Here is a 12,591-nt window from a genome sequence, read left to right on the forward strand (position 1 = left end):
CTATCCAGCGGAACCCGAAACCGCACCACCCTATGGCGCAAGTCGAGGAATCTGCAGCCCACACGGTTGCAGAACCGTCTCAGCCTCTGATTCAGACCCTCCACTCGGCTCCGTACCAAAGGTCCGCAGTCAGTCCTGTCGACGATGCTGCAGATGGTGAGCTCTGCTTTCATCCCTCTAGCGAGACTGGCAGTCTTCACCAAATCAGATAGCCACCGGAAGCCAGAGAGGATTTCCTTCGATCCATAGCGACACACTTCATTGGTGCCGACATGAGCGACCACCTGCAGATGGGTGCACCCTGTACCCTTCATGGCACCTGGAAGGACCCTTTCCAAATGTGTAATGACTCCCCCCGGTATGCACACGGAGTGCACATTGGTTTTCTTCCCCTGTCTTGCTGCCATATCCCTAAGGGGCCCCATTACGCGCCTGACGTTGGAGCTCCCAACTACCAGTAAGCCCACCCTCTGCGACCGCCCGGATCTTGCAGACTGAGGGGCAACCTCTGGAACAGGATAAGCAGCCATGTCCGGCCGAAGATCAGTATCAGCCTGAGACAGAGCCTGAAACCGGTTCGTCAGACAAACTGGAGAGGCCTTCCGTTCAGCCCTCCGAAATGTCTTTCGCCCCCTGCCACACCTCGAGACGACCTCCCACTCTACCACAGGTGAGGGATCAGCCTCAATGTGGGCAGTATCCCGGGCAGCCACAGTCGTAGTCCGATCGGGGGATGCGTGGGACGAGCTGACCGTCCCCGACAAACCCCCATCCGGACCCCCACAGTGATGCCCATTGGCAACAGCCTCAAGCTGTGTGACCGAAGCCAACATTTCCTGAAGCTTGGAGCGAAGGGATGCCAACTCAGCCTGCATCCGAACACAGCAGTTGCAGTCCCTATCCACGCTAAAAACTGTTGTGCAAAGAACGTCTGAAATAATCTACAGAGAGCACAAACAAATCAATACAAAATTTAAACGGTTATTAAAATACAAGACTGCCTATTAAATGTAGTAATGATGCTACTTGCGCACTGCTGACACACTGCTGGGCGGCGGAAGGAGAATACGCGATTTTACACTATTCAGGTACTAAAACGCGATGCTAAAACTCTCAAATACTATAATACGCCCGAAATTTATGAATTAAACTGTGGTGTCACCGCCAGACACCACACTTGCTAGGTGGTAGCTTTTAAATCGGCCGCGGTCCGCTAGTATACGACGGACCCGCGTGTCGGCACTGTCAGTAATTGCAGACCGAGCGCCACCACACGGCAGGTCTAGAGAGGCGTACTAGCACTTGCCCCAGTTGTACAGCCGACGTTGCTAGCCATGGTTCACTGACAATTACGCTCTCATTTGCCGAGACGATAGTTAGCATAGCCTTCAGCTACAGTTGCTACGACCTAGCAAGGCGCCGTATTCAATTGCTATAATACTTCTGTATCATCAAGAGCGACTTTCTACAAATGTGGATTAAAGTTAAGTATTCCAGAAGCTACGTACTTTTCTTTATAGCATTCATTACGTATCCTGTTTCAGACCTCACGCCAGCCTGCGTGAGCTTATAGCATGCATTTCGGTCTCCTCCAACAAAACAGTGTTGGCACATCTGCCGACACTTCATAAACAATGCAAGTACCAAAAACACGCAAAGAAATTAAGAATTAAACTATGTAACAAATAAGTGAGCTAAGAGTATACGACATGCTGCTGACAGCTGCTTATCCAATGGCGGCAGGGAGATAAGTGTGTGGCGCACTTGTTGGATCGGTTGCTGCTGCTACAATGGCGGGTTGTGAAGATTGAATTGAGTTTTGTTGTAATCGGTGCTCGAGCGATGGGACACAGCATTTCCGAGGTTGTGATGAAGTGGGGATTTTCCCGTAGGAACATTGCACGATTGTACGGTGAATATCAGGAATCAGGGAAAACATCAAATCTCCGACATTGTTGCGGCCGGAAAAAGATCCTGCAAAAACGGGACCAAAGACGACTGAAGAGAATCGTTCAACGTGACAGAAGTGCAACCCTTCCTCAGATTGCTGCAATTTCAATACTGGGCCATCAAGAAGTGAAGTATTCAACGAAAAATCATCGATATGGGCTTTCGGAGCGAAGGCCCACTCGTGTACCCTTTATGACTGCACGACACAAAGCTTTACGCCTCGCCTGGGCCCGACAACACCGTCTGTTGATAAATGGAAACATGTTGCCTGGTCAGATGAGTCTCGTTTAAAATTGTATCGAGCGGTTGGACGTGTACGGGTGTGAATCCATGGATGCTCCATGTCAGCAGGGGACTATTCAGGCTGCCGGAGGCTCTGTAATGGTGTGCACCGTGTGCAGCTGGAGTGATACACGTCTAGATACGACTCTGACAGGTGACACGTACGTCAGCATCCTGTCTGATCAACTGCATCCGTCCGTGTCCATTTACATTCCGACGGACTTGCGCAATTCCAAAAGGAGAATGCTACGCCCCACACGTCAAGAATTACTACAGAGTGGCTCAAGGAACACTCTTCTGAGATTAAACACTTCCGCTGGCCAGCAGCTTCCCTGGACATGAATATTGTTGAGCATATCTTGCGAAGTGTTGTTCAGAAGTCTCCGTGTATCAGTTTGTTTGGCTCTTCAGTGTATATTCATATCTATACACATCTGCAACCAATCCGTACCATTTTAGTCAGATAATGACGCTTCAGTCTCATTAATCATACTTACGAGCAACTGGGACACAGTCAGTTCCAAAGATGACGTCTACATCTGACAGCCTATAACAGCGACACTACGTCTCTTCTTGGGGCGAACAGTTTGCAAGCAAAATATCGAAATACCACTCCAGTAGTGCCTATCGCAAGATTTCAGTCATGACCGAGGCTCAATATTTTTGGCGCCGATGCATCTGATTAGTTTGGATTATGTTCAGGACAATGCCCATCCTATTGATACGCAAGTTTCCCATGACAGCATTCATGAGGTGTGTGAAAACAAATGGACATTTGTTCGATGGCACTTTGGAACATGCATAGAACTTGCAACCACACATTACACTCGAAGATAATGCTCAACCATAGTTTTAACGCGAACGTCCGGCACCTTACGCCATTGGCAATGAAGTTGCTTCTTAACTCAACAGATTAGAACAAGCTGATGTGTTGAAATCTGTTCATGCTAGTGAATGGCCATCTCCTCTGGTTATTGCAAAAACATCGAACGGGACAGATCAGACCTGGTGACGACTTAAAAGCAGCTGTTAACACTCAAACGGTTTTTGATTCCGGTTTTGGTCATATCACATGACCATCATCAGACCTGGAATTTAATTTAGAAAGTAATAGAAACCTTACTAGATTGACAATAAAATATGACAAAATGCTTATAAGGATAAAATACAATAAGACTTGTTATACCCATGGCATCCTTCGAAGATGGTAGGTGGAGCACTCTTCTCAGCTGCTGTGATTTCAACTGGTATAGTAAAGCTCCGGCCAATGTATATTTTTTTTTACAATCACCACATCGGATCTTGTAAACCCCTGATCTGATGCTATACGATATAAAGAAGATGCATCAGGTACCGCACGAGCAAAATCAGTCTTCGGCCATCACATAACTTTTAATAAGCATGCCGAAGAGACGGTACAACAGAGTTTGCAAGTCCTTCATTACGCTAATAAAGGCTTATTATTAAATATTTTGGAGGAGATCGAGATACGAGGTGCATTCAAGTTCTAAGGCCTCTGATTTTTTTTCTCCGGACTCGAAAGAGATAGAAACATGCGCATTGTTTTAAAATGAGGCCGCGTTCATTGTCAATATGTCTCAGAGATGGCAGCTCCATACGGCAGATAGAATTTTACCGCCAGCGGCGAGAATGAGAACTGTTTTAAATACTTAAAATGGCGTCGTTTTCCTTACTTGAACAGCGTGCAATCATTCGTTTTCTGAATTTTCATGGTGTGAAACCAATTGAAATTCATCGACAGTTGAAGGAGACATGTGGTGATGGAGTTATGGATGTGTCAGAAGTGCATTCGTGGGTGCGACAGTTTAATGAAGGCAGAACATCGTGTGACACAAACCGAAACTACCTCAGGCTCGCACAAGCCGGTCTGACGACATGATCGAGAAAGTGGAGAGAATTGTTTTGGGGGATCGCCGAATGACTGTTGAACAGATCACCTCCAGAGTTGGCATTTCTGTGGGTTCTGTGCACACAATCCCGCATGACGACCTGAAAATGCGAAAAGTGTCATCCAGGTGGGTGCCACGAATGCTGACAGACGACCACATGGCTGCCCGTGTGGCATGTTGCCAAGCAATGTTGACGCACAAGGACAGCATGAATGGGACTTTCTTTTCGTCGGTTGTGACAATGGATGAGACGTGGATGCCATTTTTCAATCCAGAAACAAAGCGCCAGTCAGCTCAATGGAAGCACACAGATTCACCGCCACCAAAAAAATTTCGGGTAACCGCCAGTGGTGAAAAAATCATGGTATCCATGTTCTGGGACAGCGAGGGCGTAATCCTTACCCACTGCGTTCCGAAGGGCACTACGGTAACAGGTGCATCCTACGAAAATGTTTTGAAGAACAAATTCCTTCCTGCACTGCAACAAAAACGTCTGGGAAGGGCTGCGTGTGTGCTGTTTCACCAAGACGACGCACCCGCACATCGAGCTATCGTTACGCAACAGTTTCTTCGTGATAACTACTTTGAAGTGATTCCTCATGCTCCCTACTCACCTGACCTGGTTCCTAGTGACTTTTGGCTTTTTCCAACAATGAAAGACACTCTCCGTGGCCGCACATTCATCAGCCGTTCTGCTATTGCCTCAGCGGTTTTCCAGTGGTCAAAACAGATTCCTAAAGAAGCCTTCGCCGCTGCCATGGAATCATGGCGTCAGCGTTGTGAAAATGTGTACGTCTGCAGGGCGACTACGTCGAGAAGTAACGCCAGTTTCATCGATTTCGGGTGAGTAGTTAATTAGAAAAAAAATCGGAGGCCTTAGAACTTGAATGCACCTCGTATATACCCATTATAGAGATGAATCGTCAGTGCTTCTCAATGAACAGTTGAATTTTCGTGAAATACATTTTTATGATCTCTTTGACGGAATTCTATGAACACGTATGTACTCTTTTGTTTAGAAAATCATAGGAACCAGTTGTATCCATGGCAGAAATGTACCTCAGAACAGTAAGTAAATATTTATATCACAATCTTAAACTTCCAACTAGAAATATTACGAAATATGAATCCCTTTTTAATAAATCACTTTTATGTCATTTTAAAAAGCGTATGTAATATCATAGCACTCTGCAGCCGACCATTCCATTATTACATATACCTCCAGTGGCAAATAAAGTTAATATAAGACAGACAGACTGAATCTAGCAAAGGTGTATACTTGCAGTCGAGTCACAACTCACATATCGATATGATGCCGTAATGCCAAAGACCTTCACAACATCGTTGACCTTGAAAACATTGTGGTAGTACCACCTTAGCCCATAGAGGGCACACTGAGTATACATCGTCTGTACAGATATTTTAAAGCTTTTAATTGATATTTTATGCAATATTTAAGTGGTTTCATCGTTGTAAAGAGATATTTTATACATAACTATTTTTACGTTATTATTGTTCTTTTTTTTACGTTTTGACGGTTATGTGAACCCGTTTTACACTGATTGGTTGACGTGAGGTAGAGGGAGAAGAGGTAGGCGGAGCATCTTCGTATTTAAGCGTAATCCCTTCACTTGCTGGCACAAGTTGACATCGCAGCAGCTGAGAAGAGTGCTCAACCTACTATCTTCGAAGGATGCCATGGATATAATAAGTCTTATTGTATTTTATCCTTATAAGCATTTTGTCGTATGTTATTGTCAATCTAGTAAGGTTTCTATTACTTTCTAAATTAAATTACAGGTCTGATGAAGGTCATGTGATATGACCGAAACCGGTCACCTATGTTCTTGTAGCATACGTGGTGCGATCAAGACTGAATTCCAAAAAGAAAAAAAGAAATTTTAAAATTTTTGGTCGCTGTTCCAAAAATGTTTAGTAAAATTATTATTATTATTATTATTATTATTATTATTATTATTATTATTGTCGTTTAGTTCAGGGATGGCGGTGCCACATGAAAGTCGGCAACGCTTATCGATACTATAGAGGTTAGCGAAGTCTCGCTGCAGTCCTCAGGGACGAATGGAAGGCGCTTCTGAACGCCACGCTTCTACTTTCACCCCCTCGCCAGGAGGTCAATATAGAGCGGAGCCATCTCGTGGTCGTGCGGTAGCGTTCTCGCTTCCCACGCCCGGGTTCCCGGGTTCGATTCCCGGCGGGGTCAGGGATTTTCTCTGCCTCGTGATGGCTGGGTGTTGTGTGCTGTCCTTAGGTTAGTTAGGTTTAAGTAGTTCTAAGTTCTAGGGGACTGATGACCATAGATGTTAAGTCCCATAGTGCTCAGAGCCATTTGAGCCATAGAGCGGAGCTTGCAAGTGCTGTTGCCCAGTGTAGTCAACACCGTAGTGGAGAACCACCGAGTTGTTAAAGGTTCTAATGAACTTCTGAAACGTAGTGCTGTGTTGACCGAACAAGACACAGACTGGGCAAAAGCATCACAGGCGCAAAGATGCGAGCTGGTGGCAGTGCCATAGATACTCGCCACTTGGCCAAGTTCCACCAGCGCCACAGGCGGCGCTGAGGATGAAGATACCGACTTCGCCTCGGCCAATTGACGGCCGTGTACAATCCGCCAGTGACCTGAAGACAACGAACAGAAGCCTACACACAAGATACAAGAGCAGCTCTCGCTCAGTGGGCTATACATCATCGTCCAGCGCTGTCCTAGACAGGAAGGTCGTTTAGCGAACTCTCAGAAGTGAACAGAGAGTTGTTGTAATTGCATTTGTTGTGCGCTGTGTACCTACGATTATCACAATTAGTGGCAGCAGCAGCTGCAGTACAAGGACTGGCAGTATTAACTTCATTGCTTCGTGGTCGGTATTACTTACTCACACTGACACTATATACACTTACTCATTTTAATACCATATGTCATATTAAAACTTTAATTTCTAAGGTAAGTGTGACATAAGGAAAGTGCTGTAGGTGTGAAACCCTGGTCTACGTCTGTACTCTGAAAACCATCGTGAGGTTCAAAAATATGTGTGTGAAATCTTATGGGACTTAACTGCTAAGGTCATCACACACTACTTAACCTAAATTATCCTAAGGACAAACACACACATCCATGCTCCAGGGAGGACTCGAACCTCCGCCGGGACCAGCCGCACAGTCCATGACTGCAGCACCCCAGACCGTTCGGCTAATCCCGCGCGGCCATCGTGAGGTGCATCGCAGAGGGTACGTCCCATTGTACCAGTTATTAGGGTTTTTTCCTTTTCCAATCACGTATGCAGCGTGGCTAGAATGACTGTCTGAATGCCTCTGTGCGTGCAGTAATCATTCTAATCTTACCCTCACGATCCCTGTGTGAGCGATACATGTGGAGTTGTAGTATATCTCCGGAGTAATCATTAAGCCTACTACTACTACTACTACTACTACGTGATCAGGCCCAGTGGACCGCACGCATCTACGAGTTTCCTCCTCCACTGTATTCTGCCCAATGTTGCTATCCGCCATCCATTCACATCTATTGACACTTGGTTTAAATCTTCATAGAGTCCATACCTCCAACGTTTCTTGGGTCTCCCTGGCGGTCTCTTTCCTGTAGGTGTGAAATCCAGGGGCTTCTGAGGCCATCTGTTATCCTCCATCCGGGCCACATGTCCGGCCCACTGCATTCGTTTGTCTTTGACAGTTTCTGCTGTGATGGGCTGCTGGTATAGTTCCTCAAGCTCTTGGTTGTATCTGATCCTCCATTCCACTGTATCTGCATCCAGAACCGGACCGAAGATCTTCCGAAGCACTTTTCTCTCAAAAACGAGGATCTTATGGAAGTCCTGTTTCCGGATACTCCATGTCTCACAGCCATATAGAACAACAGGCTGGATCAGGGTTTTGTACAGTCGAATCTTGAACTTTCTGGAGAGATATTTGGACCGAAGCAGTTTGCTAGGCTGTGGTAAGATCGATTTCCTGCTTGTATTATGGAATTCATCTCTGCTTCACGTGACGAGTTCTCAGTGAAAAGTACCCCTAGGTATTTGAATTCTTGCACTCTCTTTTAGGAATGGTCCTCAACCTGCAGTGATTGTAGATGATCAGCAGTCTGACAATGACCACGCGTCATAACGAGGTACTCTGTCTTGGCTTCATTTATGTTTAGCCCAAATTTGCTGGCAGCCTCCTTTAGTGCTTTGGCCATTTGCTCCAACTCCTTTTCCGACCTGGAGAGTAAACAGACGTTGTCTGCATAGGCTAAGTATGCCAGTCTCTTTCCCTCGATTTCAATCCCTTCGTTCTCTTGGAAGGTCTCGCGTACGATCTTCTCGAGGGCAAAGTTGAAGAGGATAGGGAACAACCCATTCGTTGCCTAAGTCCTGTCACAATTTCAAAGTCCTCAGTTACGTGATTTCCCATCTTCACCTTTGCACGTGTTTCGTTCAGACAGATCTTTATCAGATTGATGAGTTTCTCTGCTATGCCAAACTCCCTTAAACAGTTGAGCAGGCTCTTGCGATGTTTGCAATCATAGACCTTCTTAAAATCAACGAATAAAATATGCAAATCTTTACCATATTCACCCAGTTTCTCAGTGAGCTGCCGTAGACTGAAGATGTGATCTACTGTTGACCATCCTGGCCGGAAACCTCCCTGGTACTCCCCAATCACCGATTCTGCCAATGGCTGAATTCTATGTATGAGGCAATTGGACAGGATCTTATAGCAGACGTTAAGCAGGGTGATTCCTCGATCGTTGTTACATTTCAGTTTGTCGCCCTTCTTATGTATTGGACAAATCAGAGCTGTTTTCCATTCTCCTGGTAGTTCTTCTTTGGTCCATATTGCCTGTATCAGTCGGTGTATTTTTTCTGCCAGTTTCTCTCCTCCTGCCAGGATCATTTCAGCCTGTATTCCATCTTCACCTGGACTCTTATTCTGTTTAAGGTTTCTGATTCTGGTTTTTATCTCATCCAGGGCAGGTGGGGGATAATCTGCGTCAGCTGTAATTGGGTACTGGAAATAAAACTGCAGTTAGGGTTCATCACAATTTAGCAGCTGTCGAAAGTACTCTTTCCATCTGTCAGCTATGTCCCTATCGTTCGTCAGGATCTTATCATGGGAACCTTCGACAAATTTTTGCTTGGCCTGGTGACCTTTGCAGAGGTACTTCACCCTCAGAAACATTTCCCTAGTCTTTTGTCCTCTGAAGTCTGTTTCTGCTTCTATGACGATATCCCTTATATATTTCCTCTTTGATCTTCTCGGAATTCCTTGTGTAGTCTTTCGGACCTCCTCAAATTGTGCTTTGGCCTGTGCCAGATTTGTCCCCTTCAGCCACTTGTTCCTGGCTTCCTTTCTCCTTTCCAGGGCATCTGCACATTCCTTTCCAAACCATATCTTCTTGCCCACTGGGTTTCCCATGAGTGTTTCCTTTGCTGTATCCCTAACTGAGCTCTGGGTGTTTCCCTACATTAGTTCAAGATCCTGATTCGCGTCCATTTCACTGAGTGCTTCAAAGCGGTTACTAAGTTGCAACTGGTATCCGGTCTTCGTTGCCTCATCTTTTAGTTTCTCCACATGGTACCTTTCCACTCTTTTTAACTTAGGCCCCGTTCTTCCTTTACACTGTATGTTTAAAAGGCCTCTGACCAGGAAATGATCACTCCCACCTTCGCCACCCCGCGCTGTCTTAACGTCTAACACCCATCTCTTGGCTCTGAGATAAATGGCAACATGGTCTATTTGATTTACAGTTCTCCCATCTGGTGACACCCAGGTTCCTTTATGTATGTTTTTCCGCTGGAAGTTTGTGCTGGAGATGAACATAAAGCCGGTTCTTGAAACTTTGTTAATAGGCTTTCTCGGGATATTTTACGTACATCTTCAAGAGCCTGCCATTTCAGTTTCTTCAGTCAATCTGAGACACTATGCTATGGATGAAACAAACCTGTGACCATTCGTACTGTCCTTCTCTGTATACGTTCAGTATCTCCTGTTAGTCCTATCTGGTACGGGTCCCACACACTTGAGCAATATTCTAGCACGGGTCGCAAGAGTAATTTGCGAAAAATGTCTTTTACAGACTGACTGCACTTCCTCAGTCTGCCACCTGCTTTACCCACAACTGAACCTTTGTGATCATTCCATTTCATATCTATACGAAGTGTTACACCCAGCTATTTGTGAGTGTTGGCCATTTCCAACAGTGCCTCATTCATACTATAGTCATAAAATACTACGTTCTTTCGTTTTGTGAAGTGCAAAATTTTACACTTCTAACATTTAGAGCAAGCTGACAATCTCTGCACCACATTGAAATCTTATCAACATCTGATTCAATATTTATGCAACTTCTCTTCATTATGGATAACTGCGTCATGTGGAAAAATCCTGATTTTACTATTCACAGCCGGCCGCGGTGGTCTAGCGGTTCTAGGCGCTCAGTCCGGAACAGCGCGACTGCTACGGTCGCAGGTTCGAATCCTGCCTCGGGCATGGATGTGTGTGATGTCCTTAGGTTAGTTAGGTTTAAGTAGTTCTAAGTTCTAGGGGACTGATGACCACAGATGTTTAGTCCCATAGTGCTCAGAGCCAAATACTATTCACATTGACTGCCAGGTTATTAATATACAACATGAGCTGAAAGGGTCCCAACACACTTCACTGCGGCACACCTGAAGTTACTTCTGCATTTGACGATGATTGTCCATCCAGGACAACATGCCATATCCTTCCTACCGAAAAGTCTTCAATCCAGTCACAAATGTCACTTGATACGCCATGTGATCGTACATTTGACAATAAGCATAGGTGCGGTACCGAGCCAAATGCTTTTCGAAAATTAAGAAAAACATCTACCTGTTGCCTTGACGCAAAACTTTCAGTATGTCATGTGAGAAAAGTGCGAATTGAGTTTCAAATGATCGATGTTTTGGAAAACCATGCTGGTTGGCATTGAGGAGGTCATTCTGTTCAAGATATCTCATTATTTTTGAGGTCAGAATATGGTCTAAGAATCTCCAACATATCGATCTCAAGCATATTAGACGGTAGTTTTGTGGAACACTTTTACTACCTTTCTTGTAGACAGGTGTGACCTGTGCTTTTGCCCAGTGGTTTGATATAAAAGCGGTTAAATAAATAAATAAGTAAATAATATACCCCTTCACCTCAGTTTTTAGAGTAGTAATTACACTCAACATCATTAATTGTTTCTTACATATATTGTAATCTGCGTTCTCCTCTGCCGTTCTTGCCTTCTACAGCTCACTCTTGTGTAACGGGAGTTATTTGGCGGTCGTTCCAGTATGAACTAGTGCCCTAAACTGCTCCGAGCTGCACCTATTTACAGCGAACAACAAGAGAGAAAAAAATTTGCTTCCTGATTTGCCTGTGCATTATAATTATTTTTTTTTCTGTACACAGTTTGCCAGGTCTAACCCACTAGGGACGCGTCCGTGCTCGGTGGCATGGGCTCTCTTTGAATGAGAAACAAAAGGCGTGGGCCAATAAAAAAGACTGCAGCGCTAGACAAGTAACTGCTTTGCGTGTGGCTGGATGCCGGCTTTTCAGTTTTAATTACGCGCGTCGCCGCCCGCCATTCGGGCTTTGTGTGGCGCTAGCAGCGTGCATTGTGACGTCACTCCCGATTGTTCGGAACGGCAGCAGCCGCCGCGGGGGTCTCGCCTTGCGTGGCGCATGCGCAGAAGCCGGCGACTGCACACCTGTGGCCACACATCGCTCCGCCACACTACGCAGCCTGCAAAACAAAAACTGCTGCGCCAAAAAACAAAAGAAGTGTAAAGACATGTAAACTCACAAAGATGACGCGTAAATTAAAGTTGAAGGAAATTAACACAAAAATGGAGTCATTATGAATGGACTGCCTTTCACGTACAAAGCCATTCCAGAGTGGTGGCCAGATAGGCCCAGACCAAGCAAACAAGCACAGGGAGCTCAAAAAACTGAAAATTAATGAAATAAACAAGAATGAAAGACTTCATAAATTTCACGGAAGAAGTACGTGAGTTTTCCTACCCTTCCGTTCTAGTCTTCTGCCTACCAGTAGAAACCTTTCCATCGACTCGTGGCTGTAGGTGCAAGTTATTGCCACAGCTTCCATGCTGTGGTATCATGTCGTCCGAGTGACATCTATACATTATTATAAAAACGGATGTATGTATATACAGGGTTATTCGAAAATGAAGAAACAATTTCAAAAAATTATCGCTTCCAAAATACAAAAGATGGAAACACAGTTCCAATGTTCGTGGAAAGAGAAATGTTCAATATTTTTATGCATTCAATGTAGGCACCATGTGTTACACGACAAATATCAAAACAGTGGCTCATTGTCTGCCACACACGAAGCAGCTGATCTCTCGTTATTGAATTTACAGCTTCAGTAATGTGATGTCGCAAACTTTCAAGAGTGTCAGGC

Source organism: Schistocerca cancellata, chromosome 5, assembly GCF_023864275.1.
Source record: "Schistocerca cancellata isolate TAMUIC-IGC-003103 chromosome 5, iqSchCanc2.1, whole genome shotgun sequence".
Lineage (NCBI taxonomy): Eukaryota > Metazoa > Arthropoda > Insecta > Orthoptera > Acrididae > Schistocerca > Schistocerca cancellata.